Source organism: Oncorhynchus nerka, unplaced genomic scaffold (assembly GCF_034236695.1).
Source record: "Oncorhynchus nerka isolate Pitt River unplaced genomic scaffold, Oner_Uvic_2.0 unplaced_scaffold_727, whole genome shotgun sequence".
In the NCBI taxonomy this organism is placed as follows: Eukaryota; Metazoa; Chordata; class Actinopteri; order Salmoniformes; family Salmonidae; genus Oncorhynchus; species Oncorhynchus nerka.
In genome coordinates, this window is record NW_027040463.1 from 82,558 (window position 1) to 91,572 (window position 9,015).

At 46.6% G+C, this 9,015-nt stretch overlaps 1 pseudogene; it reads left to right on the plus strand.

The window, feature by feature from the left end:
* Window positions 1-372: 372 nt before the first annotated feature.
* Window positions 373-9,015, plus strand: part of LOC135571151 (death-associated protein kinase 3-like) — a 43,895-nt pseudogene continuing 35,252 nt past the window's right edge.

Consider the following 9,015-nt stretch of genomic DNA (forward strand, 5'->3'; position numbering starts at 1 on the left):
GCCATGACCGTATACCACGGATAAAACCTTTATTTTTACCGCTCTAATTATGTTGGTAACCAGTTTATAATAGCAACAAGGCACCTCTCATTGCGTTGGTCGAATCTAACAGCCGTTAGCCGTGGTATATGGGCCATATACCACACCTCCTTATTGCTTAATTATAGCGTTCTTCTCATAATTAATATATTGTAATGATCATTTTAAAAGGAAGACGCGTTTTTGTTGTTGTATGTAGGCTAAATGTTTCTCTGATTCTGCGATGTTGGCCATGTTGTTGCACGTCGCACAACTCCCAAGCAAACACGACACTTCACCCGCTGAACTATCAGACATATAAATTATCTTTTTTTACACAGGGTTTACTTCTATAATGGACGGAATAGAGAACCCATGTATTTACACGTCATAACCACGGCATCGTCCCCGTCAATGACTGCAGGCATGGCCCTGTTCAAGCAGCAGACTGTGGAGGATTTCTACGAGATCGGAGAAGAATTAGGAAGGTACAGTATTACGATCAGGTAGACTAGTGGTTAGAGTGGAGGGGCGGCAGGTAGCCTAGTGGTTAGAGTGGAGTGGAGGCAGGTAGCCTAGTGGTTAGAGTGGGGGGGCGGCAGGTAGCCTAGTGGTTAGAGTGGAGGGCGGCAGGTAGACTAGTGGTTAGAGTGGAGGGGCGGCAGGTAGCCTAGTGGTTAGAGTGGGGGGCGGCAGGTAGCCTAGTGGTTAGAGGGAGTGGAGGCAGGTAGCCTAGTGGTTAGAGTGGGGGCGGCAGGTAGCCTAGTGGTTAGAGTGGAGGGGCGGCAGGTAGACTAGTGGTTAGAGTGGAGGGGTGGAGGGGCGGCAGGTAGACTAGTGGTTAGAGTGGAGGGGCGGCAGGTAGACTAGTGGTTAGAGTGGGGGCGGCAGGTAGCCTAGTGGTTAGAGTGGAGGGGCGGCAGGTAGACTAGTGGTTAGAGTGGAGGGGCGGCAGGTAGACTAGTGGTTAGAGTGGAGGGGCGGCAGGTAGACTAGTGGTTAGAGTGGAGGAGTGGCAGGTAGACTAGTGGTTAGAGTGGAGGGGCGGAGGAGCGGCAGGTAGACCAGTGGTTAGACTGGAGGGGCGGCAGGTAGACTAGTGGTTAGAGTGGAGGGGCGGCAGGTAGACTAGTGGTTAGAGTGGAGGGGCGGCAGGTAGACTAGTGGTTAGAGTGGAGGGCGGCAGGTAGACTAGTGGTTAGAGTGGAGGGGCGGCAGGTAGTCTAGTGGTTAGAGTGAAGTGGAGGCAGGTAGACTAGTGTTTAGAGTGGAGGGGCGGTAGGTAGCCTAGTGGTTAGAGTGGAGTGGAGGCAGGTAGACTAGTGTTTAGAGTGGAGGGGCGGTAGGTAGCCTAGTGGTTAGAGTGGAGGGATGGCAGGTAGACTAGTGGTTAGAGTGGAGGGGGAGCAGGTAGCCTAGTGGTTAGAGTGGAGGGGCGACAGGTAGACTAGTGGTTAGAGTGGAGGGGAGGCAGGTAGACTAGTGGTTAGAGTGGGTTGGAGGCAGGTAGTCTAGTGGTTAGAGTGGAGGGATGGCAGGTAGACTAGTGGTTAGAGTGGATGGGGAGCAGGTAGCCTAGTGGTTAGAGTGGAGGGGCGGCAGGTAGACTAGTGGTTAGAGTGGAGGGGCGGCAGGTAGACTAGTGGTTAGAGTGGAGGGGCGGCAGGTAGTCTAGTGGTTAGAGTGGAGGGGAGGCAGGTAGACTAGTGGTTAGAGTGGAGGGGAGGCAGGTAGACTAGTGGTTAGAGTGGAGGGGCGGCAGGTAGACTAGTGGTTAGAGTGGAGGGGCGGCAGGTAGACTAGTGGTTAGAGTGGAGGGGCGGCAGGTAGACTAGTGGTTAGAGTGGAGGGGCGGCAGGTATACTAGTGGTTAGAGTGGAGGGGCGGCAGGTAGTCTAGTGGTTAGAGTGGAGGGGCGGCAGGTAGACTAGTGAGAGTGTTGTTCTGTTGACATGACAGTGAATGGGTTTGTTCTGTTGTCATGACAGTGAATGGGGTTGTTCTGTTGTCATGACAGTGAATGGGGTTGTTCTGTTGTCATGACAGTGAATGGGGTTGTTCTGTTGACATGACAGTGAATGGGGTTGACATGACAGTGAATGGGTTTGTTCTGTTGTCATGACAGTGAATGGGGTTGTTCTGTTGACATGACAGTGAATGGGTTTGTTCTGTTGACATGACAGTGAATGGGGTTGTTCTGTTGACATGACAGTGAATGGGTTTGTTCTGTTGACATGACAGTGAATGGGGTTTGTTCTGTTGACATGACAGTGAATGGGTTTGTTCTGTTGACATGACAGTGAATGGGGTTGACATGACAGTGAATGGGCTTGTTCTGTTGACATGACAGTGAATGGGGTTGACATGACAGTGAATGGGGTTGTTCTGTTGACATGACAGTGAATGGGTTTGTTCTGTTGACATGACAGTGAATGGGGATTGTTCTGTTGACATGACAGTGAATGGGTTTGTTCTGTTGACATGACAGTGAATGGGGTTGACATGACAGTGAATGGGGTTGTTCTGTTGACATGACAGTGAATGGGGTTGACATGACAGTGAATGGGGTTGTTCTGTTGACATGACAGTGAATGGGGTTGTTCTGTTGACATGACAGTGAATGGGGTTTGTTCTGTTGACATGACAGTGAATGGGGTTGGCATGACAGTGAATGGGGTTGTTCTGTTGACATGACAGTGAATGGGGTTGTTCTGTTGACATGACAGTGAATGGGGTTTGTTCTGTTGACATGACAGTGAATGGGGTTGACATGACAGTGAATGGGGTTGTTCTGTTGACATGACAGTGAATGGGGTTGACATGACAGTGAATGGGGTTGTTCTGTTGACATGACAGTGAATGGGGTTGACATGACAATGAATGGGGTTGTTCTGTTGACATGACAGTGAATGGGATTGTTCTGTTGACATGACAGTGAATGGGGTTTGTTCTGTTGACATGACAGTGAATGGGGTTGTCATGACAGTGAATGGGGTTGACATGACAGTGAATGGGGTTGACATGACAGTGAATGGGGTTGTTCTGTTGACATGACAGTGAATGGGGTTGTTCTGTTGACATGACAGTGAATGGGGTTTGTTCTGTTGACATGACAGTGAATGGGGTTGTTCTGTTGACATGACAGTGAATGGGGTTGTTCTGTTGACATGACAGTGAATGGAGTTTGTTCTGTTGACATGACAGTGAATGGGGTTGTTCTGTTGACATGACAGTGAATGGGGTTGTTCTGTTGACATGACAGTGAATGGGGTTGTTCTGTTGACATGACAGTGAATGGGGTTGTTCTGTTGACATGACAGTGAATTGGGTTGACATGACAGTGAATGGGGTTGACATGACAGTGAATGGGGTTGTTCTGTTGACATGACAGTGAATGGGTTTGTTCTGTTGTCATGACAGTGAATGGGGTTGTTCTGTTGACATGACAGTGAATGGGTTTGTTCTGTTGACATGACAGTGAATGGGGTTGTTCTGTTGACATGACAGTGAATGGGGTTTGTTCTGTTGTCATGACAGTGAATGGGGTTGTTCTGTTGACATGACAGTGAATGGGGTTGTTCTGTTGACATGACAGTGAATGGGGTTGTTCTGTTGACATGACAGTGAATGGGGTTGTTCTGTTGACATGACAGTGAATGGGTTTGTTCTGTTGACATGACAGTGAATGGGGTTTGTTCTGTTGACATGACAGTGAATGGGTTTGTTCTGTTGACATGACAGTGAATGGGGTTGACATGACAGTGAATGGGCTTGTTCTGTTGACATGACAGTGAATGGGGTTGACATGACAGTGAATGGGGTTGTTCTGTTGACATGACAGTGAATGGGTTTGTTCTGTTGACATGACAGTGAATGGGGATTGTTCTGTTGACATGACAGTGAATGGGTTTGTTCTGTTGACATGACAGTGAATGGGGTTGACATGACAGTGAATGGGGTTGTTCTGTTGACATGACAGTGAATGGGGTTGACATGACAGTGAATGGGGTTGTTCTGTTGACATGACAGTGAATGGGGTTGTTCTGTTGACATGACAGTGAATGGGGTTTGTTCTGTTGACATGACAGTGAATGGGGTTGGCATGACAGTGAATGGGGTTGTTCTGTTGACATGACAGTGAATGGGGTTGTTCTGTTGACATGACAGTGAATGGGGTTTGTTCTGTTGACATGACAGTGAATGGGGTTGACATGACAGTGAATGGGGTTGTTCTGTTGACATGACAGTGAATGGGGTTGACATGACAGTGAATGGGGTTGTTCTGTTGACATGACAGTGAATGGGGTTGACATGACAATGAATGGGGTTGTTCTGTTGACATGACAGTGAATGGGGTTGTTCTGTTGACATGACAGTGAATGGGGTTTGTTCTGTTGACATGACAGTGAATGGGGTTGTCATGACAGTGAATGGGGTTGACATGACAGTGAATGGGGTTGACATGACAGTGAATGGGGTTGTTCTGTTGACATGACAGTGAATGGGGTTGTTCTGTTGACATGACAGTGAATGGGGTTTGTTCTGTTGACATGACAGTGAATGGGGTTGTTCTGTTGACATGACAGTGAATGGGGTTGTTCTGTTGACATGACAGTGAATGGAGTTTGTTCTGTTGACATGACAGTGAATGGGGTTGTTCTGTTGACATGACAGTGAATGGGGTTGTTCTGTTGACATGACAGTGAATGGGGTTGTTCTGTTGACATGACAGTGAATGGGGTTGTTCTGTTGACATGACAGTGAATTGGGTTGACATGACAGTGAATGGGGTTGACATGACAGTGAATGGGGTTGTTCTGTTGACATGACAGTGAATGGGTTTGTTCTGTTGTCATGACAGTGAATGGGGTTGTTCTGTTGACATGACAGTGAATGGGTTTGTTCTGTTGACATGACAGTGAATGGGGTTGTTCTGTTGACATGACAGTGAATGGGGTTTGTTCTGTTGTCATGACAGTGAATGGGGTTGTTCTGTTGACATGACAGTGAATGGGGTTGTTCTGTTGACATGACAGTGAATGGGGTTGTTCTGTTGACATGACAGTGAATGGGGTTGTTCTGTTGACATGACAGTGAATGGGGTTTGTTCTGTTGACATGACAGTGAATGGGGTTGTTCTGTTGACATGACAGTGAATGGGGTTGTTCTGTTGACATGACAGTGAATGGGGTTGTTCTGTTGACATGACAGTGAATGGGGTTGTTCTGTTGACATGACAGTGAATTGGGTTGACATGACAGTGAATGGGGTTGACATGACAGTGAATGGGGTTGTTCTGTTGACATGACAGTGAATGGGTTTGTTCTGTTGTCATGACAGTGAATGGGGTTGTTCTGTTGACATGACAGTGAATGGGTTTGTTCTGTTGACATGACAGTGAATGGGGTTGTTCTGTTGACATGACAGTGAATGGGGTTTGTTCTGTTGACATGACAGTGAATGGGGTTGTCATGACAGTGAATGGGGTTGACATGACAGTGAATGGGGTTGACATGACAGTGAATGGGGTTGTTCTGTTGACATGACAGTGAATGGGGTTGTTCTGTTGACATGACAGTGAATGGGGTTTGTTCTGTTGACATGACAGTGAATGGGGTTGTTCTGTTGACATGACAGTGAATGGGTTTGTTCTGTTGACATGACAGTGAATGGGGTTTGTTCTGTTGACATGACAGTGAATGGGGTTGTTCTGTTGACATGACAGTGAATGGGGTTGTTCTGTTGACATGACAGTGAATGGGGTTGTTCTGTTGACATGACAGTGAATGGGGTTGTTCTGTTGACATGACAGTGAATTGGGTTGACATGACAGTGAATGGGGTTGACATGACAGTGAATGGGGTTGTTCTGTTGACATGACAGTGAATGGGTTTGTTCTGTTGTCATGACAGTGAATGGGGTTGTTCTGTTGACATGACAGTGAATGGGTTTGTTCTGTTGACATGACAGTGAATGGGGTTGTTCTGTTGACATGACAGTGAATGGGGTTTGTTCTGTTGTCATGACAGTGAATGGGGTTGTTCTGTTGACATGACAGTGAATGGGGTTGTTCTGTTGACATGACAGTGAATGGGGTTGTTCTGTTGACATGACAGTGAATGGGGTTGTTCTGTTGACATGACAGTGAATGGGGTTGTTCTGTTGACATGACAGTGAATGGGGTTGTTCTGTTGACATGACAGTGAATGGGGTTGTTCTGTTGACATGACAGTGAATTGGGTTGACATGACAGTGAATGGGGTTGACATGACAGTGAATGGGGTTGTTCTGTTGACATGACAGTGAATGGGTTTGTTCTGTTGTCATGACAGTGAATGGGGTTGTTCTGTTGACATGACAGTGAATGGGTTTGTTCTGTTGACATGACAGTGAATGGGGTTGTTCTGTTGACATGACAGTGAATGGGGTTTGTTCTGTTGTCATGACAGTGAATGGGGTTGTTCTGTTGACATGACAGTGAATGGGGTTGTTCTGTTGACATGACAGTGAATGGGGTTGTTCTGTTGACATGACAGTGAATGGGGTTGTTCTGTTGACATGACAGTGAATTGGGTTGACATGACAGTGAATGGGGTTGTTCTGTTGTCATGACAGTGAATGGGGTTGACATGACAGTGAATGGGGTTGACATGACAGTGAATGGGTTTGTTCTGTTGTCATGACAGTGAATGGGTTTGTTCTGTTGTCATGACAGTGAATGGGGTTGTTCTGTTGACATGACAGTGAATGGGGTTGTTCTGTTGACATGACAGTGAAGGGGGTTTGTTCTGTTGACATGACAGTGAATGGGGTTGACATGACAGTGAATGGGTTTGTTCTGTTGACATGACAGTGAATGGGGTTGTCATAACAGTGAATCGGGTTGACATGACAGTGAATGGGGTTGACATGACAGTGAATGGGGTTGTTCTGTTGACATGACAGTGAATGGGGTTGTTCTGTTGACATGACAGTGAATGGGGTTGTTCTGTTGACATGACAGTGAATGGGGCTGACATGACAGTGAATGGCGTTGTTTTGTTGACAGTCACTCCTCACGCTACAGTTTAAAGATGGCTTCCTTCTATCTTTAGAGATGTGTGTCTATGTTTAATCACACAGCTACACTATGAATGAGGAAGTGGAGTATTACCTTACCTCACTGTCTGACAGTAGAGGAAAAACACATGGAGTCACAGTCACTGTCTGTCCCCATAGGAGAACCCTTTGAAGAACCCTTTTTGGTTCCAGACAGAACCTTTTTTGAGTTCCATGTAGAACCCTTTACACAGAGGGTTCTACATGGAACCCAAAATAGTTCTGCCTGGAACCAAAAATGGATGTACCTTGAACCAAACAGGGTTCTCCTATGTAAACATCCAAAGAACCCTTTTGGAACCCTTTTTTCTAAGAGTGAAGGGAGCAACTATGGTACACAGCCACTATGGTACACAGTCACTATGGTACACAGCCACTATGGTCCACAGCCACTATGGTCCACAGCCACTATGATACACAGCCACTATGGTACACAGCCACTATGGTACACAGCCACTATGGTACACAGCCACTATGGTCCACAGCCACTATGGTACACGGCCACTATGGTACACGGCCACTATGGTACACAGCCACTATGGTACACAGCCACTATGGTACACAGCCACTATGGTACACAGCCACTATATAAATACATTTGATTTGATTTATGGTACACAGCCACTATGGTACACAGCCACTATGGTACACAGCCACTATGGTACACAGCCACTATATAAATACATTTGATTTGATTTATGGTACACAGCCACTATGGTACACAGCAACTATGGTCCACAGCCACTATGGTACACAGCCACTATGGTACACAGCCACTGAATGACCGGTAGACTTAATTCCCTCGTCCTCTTGGTGTCCTTTCTCTGCTCTGTTGTATGTGAGGATAAAAGCCCAGAGCTGGGTCAATACATCCAAGTATTGGATGTAATTTGAGGAGCGCTTGATTTAGCTCAGAGTGACTTCTGGTGCTGTTCTACTGGTTGCATTGTACAGGGGACATAGTACTAAATCAAGTGCAGCAAATTATTTCCCATAGGCTACCAAAGGCTACCATAGGCTACCATATGCTACCATATTCCACCATAGGCTACCATAGGCTACCATATTCCACCATAGGCTACCATATTCCACCATAGGCTACCATATGCTACCATAGGCTACCATATGCCACCATAGGCTATAGGCTACCATAGGCTACCATATGCTACCATATGCCATAGGCTACCATAGGCTACCATATGCTACCATATGCCACCATAGGCTACCATATGCTACCATATGCCACCATAGGCTACCATAGGCTACCATAGGCTACCATATGCTACCATAGGCTACCATAGGCTACCATATGCTACCATATTCCACCATAGGCTACCATATTCCACCATAGGCTACCATATGCTACCATAGGCTACCATATGCTACCATATGCTACCATTGGCTACCATAGGCTACCATAGGCTACCATAGGCAACCATATGCTACCATATGCCACCATAGGCTATAGGCTACCATATGCTACCATATGCCACCATAGGCTACCATAGGCTACCATATGCTACCATATGCCACCATAGGCTACCATAGGCTACCATATGCTACCATAGGCTACCATAGGCTACAATAGGCTACCATAGGCTACCGTATGCAGTGAACACAGGTGTGTACAACAGCGAATGGTCTTTCGATGTGTTTAGTTGTCTGTGAAAGTGTATGATGTAAAACCCCCAGAGTTGTCAGGCTCAGCTCACGCTGCTTGCAGTGCCACTACACTATGAATAGATCGGTAGCCTAGCAGGAAGAGGACATTCTGTAGGACAAAATGAGTTAACCCTTCACACATACCGTCACCTTCTGACTGCACCGTGGTTATTTACCGTATTTAAAGAGACTGTCACCGCAACAGACATTAGTAATATTGTAATAATAGCATCCCAT